Genomic DNA, 16064 nt, shown 5'->3' with positions numbered 1-16064 from the left:
GAAGACAGAGAAGCCTCACATGCAAACATAGCAGCACTGTGCCAAACAAACACACAACGGCAGGGGAAGATGCTAGAAGAGCAAACAAGACGTGCGAGAGCCTATGGAAAGGCTAAAACAATAGCGGAGTGATTGCAGTTATGCTTTTAGCTCCTCTGAATGAGACTATATGAGGCTGATTCAAGAAGAGCAGCAGGATCCTGATTCATGGACCAGCTGACGGCCACATCATCAACGCATGCATATTTCCCAAGCACTAATGGTTAAAGCAGCACAGATACAAACTTGTTCTATCTTGCTTTAGAGTCGGAGAGAAGCTGGCTTCTCTGCCTAATGAGGTCAAGGGAAAAAGCGCACTTGAGAGTAATGGTAAGAGCATGTGATTTAGCTGACCAAAACATCACTGCTTTTCTACTCATCATCTACTTTTTCTTTTTTAGACAATGCAGATGGTCACCGAGTTCACTGGTTCTTTTGTAGACTAGTGTTGTCACGGTTACCGGTTTCAAGGTAAACCACAGTTCTAATTTCAGGACTATTATTATTGTTATTATTATTATTATTATTATTATTAACGTTTCAAATTGTCATCATCATTAAAACTATGATTGATTGTCATGATTTTGATAACTCTTTGTAAATCCAGTTACATTGTGATTAGCTTATATATAGACAGTTAATACATTTTATATGCACATATACACTCACCGGCCACTATATTAGGTACAACTGCTTGTTGATGCAAATTTCGGATCAGCCAATAACATGGAAGCAATTCAATGCATTTAGGCATATAGACATGGTCAAGACGATCTGCTGCAGTTTAAATAAAGCATCAGAATGTGGAAGAAAGGTGATTTAAGTGACTTTGAATGTGGTTAATGCCAGACGAGCTGGTATGAGTATTTCCGAAACTGCTGATCTACTGGGATTTTCACGCATCTCTAGGGTTTAAAAAGAATGGTCTGCCAAAAGAGAAAATATCCAGTGAGCGGCTGTTCTGTGGGCACAAATGACTTGTTGGTGCCAGAGGTCAAAGGAGAATGGCCAGACTGGTTTAAACTGATAGAAAAGGCAACACTAACCCGAATAACCACTCGTTACAACCGAGGTATGCAGAAGAGCATCTCTGAATGCACAACACATCTAACCATGAGGCAGATGGACTACAGCAGCAGAAGACAACACCAGGTGCCACCCCAGTCAGCAAAGAACAAGGATCTAATGCTACAATTTGCACAGGCTCACCAAAATTTGACTATAAAAGATTGGAAAACCTTGCCTGGTCTGAGGAGTCTCAATTTCTGCTGCGACATTCAGATGGTAGGGTCAGAATTTGATGTCAACAACATGAAAGCATGGATCCATCCTGCCTTGTATCAACAGTTCAGGCTGGTGGTGGTGGTGTAATGGTGTAGGGGATATTTTTTTGATATATTTTGGGCCCATAAGGTACCAATTGCACATTGTATCAATTGTATATACAGTACACACACACACACACACAAAAAACTTAATGCATGTTGTATTATTCTTGTTTAAAGTGTATTGTAAATACTATTGAGAAAAAGTTGAAGCCTAAATTCACAAAATTAAAAAAAAAAAAAATCGCAAGAACAGTTCAAAAAATTGCTGTTAGATATTTACATCAAATCGCACAACCCTTTTTAGCATCTTAATGAAATCTAGTGGAAAACAAGGTAAACGTGGATCCTCTTCTGAGGTAGTTTTTCAAGTGCAGGTTTAACAGACAATACATTGAAAAAAATTCTAATCTACTTGTAAATCTATACAAAATATGCAAATAAAAAAGCAGGGATCCATGCTTCTGTTGTGTGATACAAAATGTGCAGCTTTCTGGAATTTTGTCTGTTGCTTGTTCATTGTCAGATACAAAAATTGGTGGAATGTCTTAAGTGTGTGTGACTTTTGCCTTTGAACATTTTTAGGTAATTTTAACAAAACAGTGACAACATTGATAACAGTGACAAATTTGGTCACCACAATTGTGATATAAAATTATCATACCATTACATCTCTAATGTAGACAAAAGCATAAAATCAAAAAGAAAAGTGTTCAAACTTCCACAAAAATGGTACAAACCAAATTCCACAACATCCACCGAGCAATAAGACGTGTAAAAAAAGTTATTTCAAAGGGCACAAAGTCAAAGAAAATCAGGAAACGTCCTCGAGAAGGTGGACTCGCCGCTGCAATTAGGAACAATCACAACAGATTTTATCACGCTGGACTGCGTAACATCAGCACACATCAAAGCAACGAGCTGCTCCCAGAATGATGGGGAACTGTATGGGGGAGGGTCCGATGTCTATGTGCAATATTTGACTAGCCCATGGGGAAAGAAACCTCCAGCTCACCAGGTACAACCCCATGACCTCAAAGGAAGAGCACATTCCTGTAGTTATGCCCAATCAGGAAGTTGAACACTCGATGCCAGCTCTCTCAGGGCAGCACCTCCACTGATGAAACAAAAGCTGTCAGGCCCAATCCATCAGAAATAAGCAAAAAAAAAAAAAAAAAAAAAAAAAAAAAGAATACAGCTACTTTGTTTCGAAAGTGCCTCAAATATGCTGGGTGCATGAAAAACCACAGATGTTCTACTTATTTCATGCACATTTTCATGGTTAGTGTGTGCGCTTGAACATTGGTTTACCTTTTGACTCTAACACATCCAAATATATGAATGAAACGCAACTGTCGCACTCTGTATGCAGTCTGATTTTTCATAAAATAAAAACTGCAATGTTGTGCTTTGGATAATGGTTGTGGGAATGACCTGCTCATTATCTCACTTGTTAAATGGCTTCGTAATGAAAATTAAATATTAAACTCCTTTATTAATTTTACTTCCAGAGACATATAGAAAACACTAGCACATTTAAAAAGGCAATATAGGATTCCGGAGAGTTTGTACAGTGTTGTCATCTGTAATTCCTTATTTAGAAATATGCATGCTAAACACTGCATCTAACCAATTACTATCAAGCACTCCGAGATGTAGAGTAAAACAAGAATTAATTAGACTTACAACATTCTATTGTTTGTTTGTTTCTTTGTTTTTTTTTATATTTATGTGGATGACAATATGTAAAATAAAAATAAATGCATAGATATAATGTAAAGTATGATTATACTGTATAATGCTGCAGAGAAAATGACTTAAAGCCAGCAGGTGGAAACAATTACATTACAAGTACTCATCACTCTGCACATACCTCTGTGCTGCACTAAGAAAACCTTATAGAATATAAAAAATGCACATTAGCAATACCAAATTAAGCTTGATTGGTTAAATAACTAAACTTCATTTAAATCATTTTGTGGCATCTGCAAATATATTCCCTCTCGATTGAGAATCACTGCTTTCAAAAATTGAATATATACAGATATAGACTGATGAGAAGGAGCTGCAAAAAGCATCATTTTTTCTGCAGATTTTTTTTTAATTGCATGCGCAATACTGAACTTTATTTACTTATTTATTTATTTATTTTATTATAAAACCTCTCACTCAGCTGGAGAAGGCAAACCTGACGTCATCTACTGCAGATCACATTTCTCTTCTCACAGATAATGTGCTTCTTTCTCTCCAATAAGCCCTCTGGATCCAGGCAGGAGCCGACCCCATAGTACCAACTATCTTTGCTAGCGTCATTTCGGTGACCCAACAACATCATCCAAGACCAGAGATTAAAAGCGACCTTTAAAAGTCTTTTTAAAGAGCTGATAATTAGTGTGCTTTAATTCTCGGTGCTCGTGACGTTTGGGGAAGAAAACTGCACGCCACGGCGCTGCATTAAACCAAAACATTAAATAGAAAATTAAAACAGAAACAAAGCATCAACCCAGTACACTTCTTTTTGCACAATAACAGTACATCAAGAACAGCGGATAATGTTTTCCTCCATAAACAGTCGCAGCTGTTGAAGAATAGGCTGTCTGGAATACTAGGGCATGATGGAGTTGACCACCTTCACTTCATCCTTCACAACATCAATCATCATTCCCCAAATCTTTGCCAAATGTTATTCCACTCCATTCCAGCAAGTGCTTGTTTTGCAACAGCTGGAACAGTACAGCGAAACAAGCATCCCTGATACATTTAATCTAAAGTTTTTATGTTACCCCAAGGCTAACAAACACAACAAAATACTTCTTAATGAAGCTAAAATGTAACGCTTTTATAACATTGTAACGTTTACGTAACCCTGCGCGCTAAACGAAACACCTCAAACTCCCCAAAATTCCTCAAAGTTGGAATTCAACGACGCACACTTAAAACTGTGAATTTTCCAGCATACTCCGGGAATCATTACAAAGTTGAACGACGACTTTTGAGCATCCTTTGGTAAATAACGGTTTGTAAAAATAATCTGTGCGAAGAAAAATGCAGAAATAGGGAAGTTTTCCGTCTCGCTTCCCCTGGCTGGCCAACTAACCCAGACTCCCGGCGTCACCGCCATCCAGACACAAAAATGCACGCAACTTTCCGTTATGAACCTTTTTTCATCGTTTAATTGGGAAAAAACACACAAACGTGGGATGTGGCAAAAGACCGAGCTAATAAGCGATAAGAAGAACTCACCTTGCTGCAATAAAATGATCTTGAAAGAAACTCCAGAGCTCCACTTTCACTCCAGACACAACTTTGGCAATCCCTGCTCCAGCCTGCTCCACCAGCACTCAGGCAGGGGGAGATTCCGCGGCCATGTCAATTATGTCCCACAGCACATGTGAGCGGCTTGATCCTGCCCCCTTACCGTAACCAACCTTATAAACGAACTGCACAAGAGCGAATAGAAAAATGTGAATATTTTTAAAAAATATATTATCAAGATATGTTGATTGACAGATAACGGGGACAAACTGGTTAATTTCTTTAAATAATAACTTTTATTAACTTTGTATTTTTAAGGAGGCAGGTGAATAATAAATCAGCTAGTTAACCCCTGCCTTAATAACTAATATTTATTAATTAATACTTAGCTAATACACACTTTGACATTTAGTGATTTATTAAAAAAAGAAATGTGAAATTAGGTTGTTGGTTTATTATGCAACTAATTAGTTCTAAAGCAACAAAAATTCAGCCTTAATGTTTTATAATGTATGCCTATGAGCAGTATATATTGCTTTTATAAAGTATGTGAGTAGTTATAATAAAACAAGAAAAAAATATTTAACTCTTGAGCTAGTGTTAGATTGTTGACACTTTTGAAAATGCTAATTTAACTATGGCCAGTGTGGATTAAATATCCACTGGTAAAGTGTTAAAATGAACTCTCTCAGAGTTGAATTAACGCTGGTGATTTTGCTGTGACTCATGAAAAACTAAACCTAAGAAAAACTTATTATAGATTACTTATTTAGCAACAAATAAACATTTTATATGATTCATAGATTAAGCAATCTCTAACTGTTACTAGTTTTTTCTTAGTGGCTTTGGTGCATTTCTCACAACACTATTTACATTTGCACAGCAGTTGATGCATTTCTCAAAACAATTAGTTATTTGCGCACATCATAATAGCAGTTTCTCATTCCTTCCAACAAATTGCAAATGCTTTTGGACATGCATCAATTGCTTTTATACAACTCTCTGCTGTTTTATGACATGATAATTTGCTTATGTCTTGTCAGTCAAAATTAACTAAACTCGTGAATAGTAAATAGTAATTCTATATAAAAATAATAGTCCTCATTTCATTACTCGAGTCATTACATACAAAAATGTTGAACTGGTTGTCAAGCTAATTTTATTAAAATAAATGTTAAAAAAATCCTGAAAATGTTTTCTAAATTGAACAATTTTATGAATGATTTACAGACCTGTATGTGTTGTAGGTTCAGTTACAATATGTACTGCAATATTGTTTACAGTTGTGCACAGCTCTACCCAAAGGAAGTTTATGTTTGTTGTAAATAAGGGTGTATTTATTCTTTTGCACAATGCTGTAAATAAATTAAAATTGCAAAGATCATATGTAGTAAAAATGTGAAACATACATATTCAGTGTCTTGTACACAGATAACTCACTAAATGCAGTAATGTCAGACTTTACTGTGGTTTTAAAATGGCTGTGCAAATAATATATAGTGCTGTCTTGAGCATTTTCAGGAAGTGTCACCAAAATCAGAATTTTGTGCATTGAAAAACATAATAAAACATAACAAAGCCATTTGACTATCTTGTTCATAAACAATTGTGTCAGGGCTTGTCATCTTGAATACACCGACACTTTCATTGAAATGAATACTAATTTTTGAGGAATAAGCTACCAATTTTGAGTATGTGACACTTTTGCAGGTTATCAATAGATTTAGCAGTTCATACTGATTATTCTGAGAAATGCATTAGTTTTTTTCTCAGTCTGTTTAGTGCATTACTCACAACACTATTTACATTTGCACAACAGTTAATGCATTTCTCAAAACAATTAGTACAAAACTACAAAACCTAGCTGATAACCTGCAAAAGCGTGTCACTTGCTCAAAATAGATAGCTCATTCCTCAAAAGCAAGTATTCATGTCAATGAAAGTGTCAGTGTCATCAAGATGAAAAGTCCTGACACCATTGTTTCTGAATAAGATTTTGGCTTTGTCATGTTTTCATTATGTCAGTTTACTCTGTACATTTTTTCCCATGCAAAAAAAGTCAGCTTTTGGTGACACGTCCTGAAAAAGTGCTCGCTACAGCTCTATATAGTATTTGCACAGCCATTTGAAAACTACAGTAAAGTTTAACATCACTACATTTAGTGAGGTATCTGAGTACAAGACACTGAATATGTATGTTTCACATTTTTATTACACATGATCTATGCCATTTTAATTTATTTACAGCATTGTGCACAAAAATAAATACACCATTATTTACAACAAACATAAACTTCCTTTGGGTAAAGCTGTGCACAACTTTAAACAATATTGCAGTACATATTGGAACTGAACCTACAACACACACAGGTCTGTAAATCATTCATGAAATTGTATAATTTAGAAGACATTTTTAGAAAAGAAAAAAGATAAAATTTTTTAAATAAAATTAGCTTGACAGATTTTGACAACTAATTCAACATTTTGTAATGACTTGAGTAATGAAATGAGGACTGTTGATTTCATATGGAATGACTATTCAGCATTCAAAAGTTTAGTTAGTCTTGACTGACAAAACATAAGCAAATGATAATGTTATAAAACAGCAGAGAGTTGTATAAAAGCAATTGATGCACGTCCAAAAGCATTTGCAATTTGTTGGAAGGAATAAGAAACTGCTATTATTGTTTTGAGAAACGCTTCAACTGCTGTGCAAATGTAAATAGTGTTGTGAGAAACGCACCAAAGCCACCGAGAAAAAGTGTAATAAATAGAATGTTCATTTATTGCTTATTCAGTAAACACTCGTAAATAGTTTAGTTCTTTAATAACTATTTATCAGTTAAGCCTTGATTAATGGATATTAGTGGCACTATTGTAAGGTGTTTTAAAATATTCTAGTTTACTTGATTACTTATAGTTTGACTAGCTCAGAATAGTTCAATGAGTGTTTGCATAGTAATGATTCTAACTGTGTGTGACTGTTATCATAAAATTGTGTTACTGGTTTGTTGCGCAGTTTGTAAACAAAATAGTCTAACCCACCCAATGCTTAATATGTGGTTTGATGTTTCGATATATAGAGTAATAACTCTAAATTAGTTAACTATATGTTATGTGAACAAATAATGAAATTGACCAAAAAAAATAAATAAATAAAATCTTATCAGAATTGTAACATTTACTAACACATTTAAATGTTTTATCTGTACACCAGAAGTTTTGGTGTCTTGGGACCCTAGGAGGTTACAAGGGACTGCTAGGGTCTGTGGAACAGTTTTGGATGGATGGATGGATGGATGGATGGATGGATGGATGGATGGATGGACGGACGGACGGATGGATGGATGGATGGATGGATGGACGGACGGATGAATGGATGAATTGACAGACAGACAGACAGACGGACCAACAGAAAGACAGAAAGACAGACGGACAGGCAGACAGACAGACAGACAGACAAATACATTATATAGATGGTACTGACAACACAATTAGACACCTATTAGACTATAGACACCACATTAAGCCTTTCAATTTATCATTAAATATATTTATTCCTATAGACCACCTTCATCATTAATAAGTTGTACATTTTGCATTTCTCCATTACGTCTCATATAGCTGGTCAGCTTTTGCTGCAGCATTCAGTGTTTATATGGTTTCGCAGGTTTGCAGGCTTGTGCTAGTCTGTCATCACAAGAAAAATTTAGAAAATTAGATGGATCATTAAACTGTCATTCAAGAATGCAAACTATTTTAAGTCCACTTCACGTCCATGACTCATGGCATAATCATGTTGGTAGCTGAAAATACTTTTTAAATCTCAAAATCAGAGGAGCACAGCTGAGCAAACTCAATGCCCCTTGTCCTACATTTTCCTTAGCTGTCAGTGGCAGAACACTAACAATGTGGAAATGTGTGTCTGGTGCCATCAGCAGGACAGTTAGAGCAACAACAGTAGCGAGGTTTTATTGTAGCATGTTTGGATGTTTAGTGTTCATTAATTAATTCTCAATGCAAGGTGTTTTAATAATTTTACTTTTAGATTTTTATTGAAAAATTAATAAAACACCTTGAATTGAGAATTAATTAATGAACACTAAACATCCAAACATGCTACAATAATTAATTAATTAATTCTCAATGCAAGGTGTTTTAATATTTTACTTTTAGATTTTTATTGAAAAATTATTTTTAAAAAAATGTTATATATAATTTTTAAATTTTATTTTCATTCAAAACTATATACAGATGGAGTACATTTGAACCACTAACTTATCCAGCATATGTTTTATGAAGTGGATGCCCTTCCAGCTGCAACCCTTCACTGGAAAACATCCATACACTTTCTTTTACACACACATATACTCACATTACGGATAATTTAGCCTACCCAATTTACTTAGTACATGTCTTTGGATTGTGGGGGAAACCGGAGCAAGCGGAGGAAACCCATGGGAACACGGGGAGAATATACAAACTCCAGACAGAAATGCCAATTGACCAGGCCGAGGCTCAAACCAGCAACCTTCTTGCTGTGAGGCAACAGAGCTACCCACTGCGCCACCGCGCCTGAATCTTATCATATTTTTTGTAATTTACAAATTGGCAATAAGATGTAACAAAAACCTAAACTACATTAAAACTTTGTCAAAACGATTCCATTTTGATGGACAGATAACTTCAAAAAGAAAAAGTACAATAGGTAATAGATTGCAATCAACCAAACCTAATTCAGACAATTGTTAGTATGACAATATATTCACAACAATAAGTACTTTCTTGTCCACTCTTAAAGTAACACTCCAAATTTTTCGGAAATAGGCACATTCTACAAGTCAGCTAGAGGTTTTTTAGAACTGTTTTACCATTTTTTAATCCATTCAGCTGATCATTGAAAAGGATTAGACCCTTAGCATTTCGTTTAAAAATATCCCTATTCAAAGCTACATTATTCTGAAGTTACATCATGTCCTAAAACCAATAGAAAATGAGAAGTTGCTATTTACTAGGTTGAAATGGCTAGGAGGTTGGCACACCTCACAGCAAGAACATCGCTGGTTCTAGTCCAGGCTGGGCGAGCTGGCATTTGTTTGTGGAGTTTGCATGTTCTCCCCGTGTTCGCGTAGGTTTTTTTCCGGGTGCTCTGGTTTCCCCAACAGTCCAAAGGCATGCCGTATAAGTGTGCAGAATTGGGTAAAACAAAATTGGCCTTAGTTTGTATTAGTGCATGTGTGAATGCAAGAGGTGTATAGGTGTTTCCCATTACTGGGTTGTAGCTGGAAGGGCCTCCACTGCATAAAACATATGCATGAATAAATAAACACAAAACTATATTTTCATTCTGGTGTAATAATTAATGAACTTTGTTGCTGTATTTTTTCATAATAGTATTAATAATAAATTAATGATATTACGCAGTGCTGTTACCAAGTTACCTGAGATACCTAGCTGGGGACTATTTTCAGGCCTTACTATGAAGACCATGACTAAAAGCACATGTTGGTGGAAAAATACTTTTAAAAATATTTCATGTTCACTTGCAAACTGTTTCTGTCTATCTGGTGTGTTACGGGCGTAAGGGTCATAGTAGATTTAAGGCTGGTTCATCCAGTCATAAAAGTTCCAAAAAAATCTTTTTTTGAGAAAGTCAATAAAGAAATAACAGCCAAGCTGGTTGTGAGTCACCAACAGCACCGTTTCGAAGGGGGTCAGAGGTCAATGTCAAAAACGAGCACTTCTCTTGGCACACCCAGGCCTCAGCGACTGACAAGTTGGTTGAGAGTCACCAATGACACCGCTTTAGAAATGTTTGATTCATGTCAAAAATGACTGCTCCTCTGAGCACATCCAGGCCTGAGAGACTGACCGATCAAAGCCGGGCAGGCTGTGCCTTTTTGGGCTCGGATGCCGGGCCGCCCTGCCTGGAGGTCCTCACCCCCAACCACCAGTTATCGCTGACCTGCCATCAGGGTTTTGATTAAGGTGTCGTTTAGTTCTGGTTTCCAAGCTTGTAGGCCGGCCTAAGATCCTTCTTCTCCGGCCAAGGGCCGTGTCTTGGCCTGGCTTCCTCCTGCCTCCAAGCCGGGGGGGTTTCTAAGCTTGAAGGCCGGCACCAGAGGCATTGTGTTGGACTTCCGGTTAAGCAAGAAACATCTGTGCCTGTGGCTCCCTGGTCAGGGGCCGTGGCAGAGCACCAAGAAGACCATCAAACTCAGTCGTTTAGAGGAAGTTAAAGTCGTAACAAGGTTTCCAGAGGTGAACCTGCGGAAGGATTATTAACAGGGTCGAGGGGATCTCCTCCCTTATGCCTGGAGAGTGATTGAAAGCTTCCGTGCAGTCATCTCTCCAGGGCTATCCCTTACTTAAACACATTTCCCCCTTGATCATTCTGGGTGATGTCTCCTCCCGACAGCCTCCTTTAAACATTGAGTGATCAAGTAGGGTTAGAGGTGAGGCTTTTGTGACTCGTGGTTGGCGTGTAAGCTCCCTGATGGGTACCTTCCTGGTCTCATCCTCTCCCACTGCAGGGGAGGTGGGGTATTGGGTTTAATGCCCTTTCTATCCTTGTGACATGTGGAGGAACGCCCATCTTGGGGCCTCGCCAGCTCATTTGTTTTTCACAGGGCGACGCGTCAGGTGCCATGGGTGTTATCCCGACAGCTGCCCATGCGCGGAGCACACCTGCTTACCCCCTTGGCATGAGTGTTTGTCGCTGGCTAGAGAGGAGGGGTTGCCCCCCTCTCTGACAGGGGCCGGCTGCTCCTATCACTGTTGTTTACAACCTCAGATCAGACGAGACAACCCGCTGAATTTAAACATATTACTAAGCGGAGGAAAAGAAACTAACTAGGATTCCCTCAGTAGCAGTACGCGAAAAGGGAGTCTAGCGCTGAATCCTCATCCCATTTCCTCCGTCAGCAGTGTGCTTCGCGCTGTGATTACAGGCCCATGTCAGAAAAGGGAATGGGAATCCAGGGGTCTTGATGTGCAAATCGGTCGTCCGACCTGGGTATAGGGGCGAAAGACTAATCAAACCATCTAGTTACCTCAGAAGTTTCCCTCAGGATAGCTGGCACTCAGCATACAGTTTTAGTAGGTAGCAAATATTGGTAGTAGCAATAATCCAACTAGAGCTTTGAAGACCGAAGTGGTTAAGGGTTCCATGTAAACAGTCGAACATGGGTAAGCCGGGCCTATGCCATTCGGAAGGGAAGGGTGATGGCCTCTGTCACCCCTGTCTGACCGTAACAGAGTCGGGTACAGATTCCCGAGCCCAGAGCAGCAGAGTTGGTGCGGTAACACAAACAAACTGAGAGAGGGGCCCATGCCCTGGAAAACGACCCTCTACTGGCGGCGTCCTGTGAGCTCTCGTCGGCCCTTGAAAATCCGGGGGAGAAGGTGTAAGTCTTGTGTCAGGTCATATCCATATCCCCAGCATGTCTCCAAGGTGAACAGCCTGTGGAGTGTGGTAACATGGCAGTTAAGGGAAGTTGGCAAGTCAGATGTGTAACTTCAGGATAAGGATTGGCTCTAAGGGCTGAGCCGGTTAGGCTGAGGTGTGAAGCGGGCCGGGGCCCGAGCCATGACTTGGGGAGCAGCTTTTCTGCAATGACCCGGGCTCCCTGTTCCTGCGTTATCTGGAGATGCAGTAACCTTCTCCCCTGTCCTGTTCCTGTCGGACAGAGGCTTTTGCGTGTGTCATGCTGCTGAGTGCGCTAAGGGCTGCAGCGAGCGACTGTGACTGGGTGCGCCTCGTGCTAACAACCCCATTAACAAAGAACCAGCTTAAACCAATCTTCTAGAGCGAGGTCCAAAGCAGCCTCCGACAGGCATTGTACGCATCCGCACTGGGCCCAGATGATGTTGGGAAAAGGAACATTCTCAATTGGGACCCTCACTCCACTGTTCAACATGTAGTGGTTCACAGGTGTCGTACCAGTTTTTTTGTAAATAATGATTGTGTACATAATACACACGTATGAAGTTATAATTGTTGGAGGTTTTCAGGAGAATGAGTGACATATTATAACATTAATGTACCATCATGCCAATGTATGTAAAGTTTGAATCAAGAGTTACAACGAGAGAGATGGGGAGAGAAAATCAGTATGAATATTGTGAAGAACACAGACAATTTGGATTTGTCCTGGGGAGAGACTGAAATGGGTCTGCTCCAGGCTGTCTCTGCTTTTTTGGAAATATACTCTTCTGATATTCATAACCTCCAGACTGATTTTGATTTATTAGGAGAAAAGCCAAAAACCACTACACCAGCACTGCTCATATATGTTGGAATCCAGCTCTCACATCCAGCGCCAGTGTCTGGACAGAATCAGCCGACACAACAAGCTGTGTGACCTCCTAAAGACCAAGACCCAAGGCCAAGGCCCAAGGGTGGGAAGCAAGCTGGGAATGGTCCTTTTAGAACTCCGGAAGGTAAACTGTGGAGGCTAGACCTGTTGCTCATCCATGAGAATAAGGCCTTGGTCATCAATGTGATGGCAAGGTACGTGGGGAAAAGAAAGGTTGAGTACTATGGCCCACAAAAAGACATTATCACTCGGGAGCTTGGGGTGAGCAAGCTTGAGATACACAGGTTTCCGTTGGGTGCGCGCAGACTCTGCCTCGCCAGCAACAAGAATGTTCTTGGGGTAGGTGGTGCACGGAAGGTGGTGGTGCATGAGATACAGGTCAAGTGTGCGAAAGAGGCGCGGTTGATCTTCAAGGCCAATCTCCTGCTCCGTCATCAGGCAGTGGACAAAGATATTCCTAAATTTCTTGTTGAATTCTATGGTGATGTCTCTAACTCGCCGGCGATGTTCTTTTTTCCACAGATATTCTGGCCTAGAAACAGGCCTTTGGCATGACAGAATCAGTGTACCGAAGTGTTCTAATGTGTATTTGGCATTGGGTCCTCCAGCGGGCGTTCAGACACAGGTGTCCGGATGAGACTCTGCTTCACGGGGTGTTCTAAAGCAATTTTGGCTTTAGATCCTTAAGTGAATGTTCAGATGTGGCTCTCAGATGGTACGTGTTCGGCCGTTGGCGTAATCATGCGTCAAGTTCGCTCCGCATCTCAAGTCCGCCGACGTATATGTTGAAATACCAGACAAACTGGTAACAGCGGGAAGCATTTAGCCAGTAAGCAAGAAAAGAAATGCCGTCATACTGCCCCGTAGCGTTCATTTTAAAGACAAAATGCAGCCATTTTTTACGTTTTTCTAGCTACATAATTTATGATCTCCAGAAATGTATATAGGGGTATGATTTCAGAATGAGCCTGGGTTGATTTAATTAATGTATGTAAAAATATATAAATAAATAAAAAAATGAAAGTCCCCCTCTATTGCACAAAATGCAGATGTCCAACTATGCTCCGCACTTTGAGCATGCTACACTTTTTCCCCCAATTTTATGACACAACAGTTCTAAAAATGAGAATCACTGTACAGCTGACTATTCTGATTTACTGACCAGACTTCAAAACTTTGAAAAGCTTTATTCCTCCCATCATTAATCTACAGGGAGTAGGACAAGACCGGACCAGGAACTTGAGAGAAACAAAAACTTAAGTGCACAGACTAATGAGATTAACACAGGTGATGGGAATCAGTGTCCATGGAAATGGGTGGTGGGAACAAGAGCAAAGAGAAAACCAAACACACAGAATACACAGAACGACGTGTGACTACTGCTGTATCCAAAATGTGTATCAAATATGAAAATCTGTCATTACAACGCAGTGCATTCTGGGAATTTGGGACAAAATTCCTGATTTCCATTGATCTATAGGTTGTCACATAAATAGATACCCTGATGAGCTTGTTCCGCCTTTTAATCCACTTTCTCTGCATCTGTGCTTAACGCTTCTTTATTTCCATTTTAGCGCTGGAGATAGAATATTATGGAATGCATATTTTCTGCTTCCCAGACACACAAAGAGCAAATATCTACTAGTCTTTTTAATTCCAAATATTTGTATGAGTTTTTTTTTAAGTATTACTTTGAAACAGTTAACATCTTTTTCTGTGGTGTTTTACATTGTGCACTTCCGATCGTCTTTGAAAACCTGTCAGAACACAACTCGCTGTGACGTACAGTAGATTACCATTCTCCCGTTCTATATTGTCAGTAAAAACATTACAAATCTCGAGAAAAAACATTCTTTATTTTATTGTATTCTACAAAAGTATTTTCTTGAATTCCCCTGAATGTAAACCAATTTACCACTCAATGCATTTGCTTCACAATTGAATGCTAATTTGAAATCACACTAACCAAAGAGCCAAGTTTGTAAAGCAGAGAATGCAGTCAAGTGCACTTAAAATAAGTGCAGGAGAAAAATCTATTATTTACTAGGCAATGAAATACAGCGGACCATGAGAGTGAGAGTCCAGGTGTTGTGTGTCAGTGTGAAGTGGCCTGTACTGCTGCTGTCCTGGAGGCTGAATTGCAGGGGATTTCCTGGAGATGGAGAAATTTCGAGTGAATAGGAGCAGCAATCATCTTCCAGCGGATATGCACTTCTCTTAATCACAGACAGCTTCTGGCTGATACAGGATAGGGTGTTCCCTGCTATTGAAGTTCCCTGGTGTCAGAGGTGTCCGTCTGCAACAGGAAGAGATGTGTCTGTGTGTGCATTGATCCTCTCGTCTAAGCGCATGCACTGGGTGTGGAGCACCTCCAACTTTTACTCTGCTCTTTTCAGAGTCTGTAGAGATCAAAAGTTAAACACAAGAAAATATGTGACAATATTTTTTAATATGCAAAACTAAAAAGGGTTTGTTTTATTTGTGCTAAATGTGATCAGTACTTTACCGAAGAACTTCAAACTAAATGTTGTCATTTAGACCATTTTCTTTTGGATCAAATAACAAATTCAGGCGTTTCTGTGTGGAGCATGTTCTCCCTGCGTTCGTGTGGGTTTCCTCCGGGTGCTCCAGTTTCCCCCACAGTCCAAAGACATGCAGTAAAAGTGATATGGGTAAGCTAAAATTGTCTTGGGTAAGCTAAAAAAGCTAAAATATATATGTATACTATATATATATACACACTATATATGTATGTATATACTATATATGTATACTGTATATATACACACACACACACACACATATTTATAAAAAATCAAACCCATATAGTACCCTACAATTCAGAAAATGTAGAGAAACTGACCATTTTCAAGGTTATATCTGTATATATCTTAATTTTTCATTAACCTAAATGATGTTAACTTCTAAAATCATTCAAATGTTTTGAAAAATACATTTTTAAGTGAGAAAAATGAAAATCCAAAGAGCAACAGAAACCTGAATATTTTAATATAGTGAAATATGTCAAACAAAAATAATGCCTTCATATTCAGTAATAAGTTTCAACTTAGTTTATAGTTTATATACAAGCACATTTAAAAATGACCACAAGCTGACCAAAGTGCTG

At 38.8% G+C, this 16064-nt stretch overlaps 1 protein-coding gene across 2 annotated transcripts in view; it reads right to left on the bottom strand.

Annotated features, from left to right (window-relative positions):
* fndc3ba (fibronectin type III domain containing 3Ba) overlaps positions 1 to 4707 on the bottom strand; it is a 230683-nt gene extending 225976 nt beyond the window's left edge. For both annotated transcript variants that reach the window (XM_005163404.6, XM_073920500.1), the window contains exon 1: positions 4608 to 4707. The gene's annotated coding sequence lies outside the window, so the exon portion shown is untranslated. The remainder of the gene's footprint in view (positions 1 to 4607) is intronic.
* Between the last annotated feature and the right edge of the window lie 11357 nt (positions 4708 to 16064).

The sequence above is a fragment of the Danio rerio genome, chromosome 2 (genome assembly GCF_049306965.1).
Source record: "Danio rerio strain Tuebingen ecotype United States chromosome 2, GRCz12tu, whole genome shotgun sequence".
NCBI lineage: Eukaryota > Metazoa > Chordata > Actinopteri > Cypriniformes > Danionidae > Danio > Danio rerio.
Note: the sequence above shows the minus strand (reverse complement) of the source record. Positions and strands in the feature narration are given on the sequence as shown.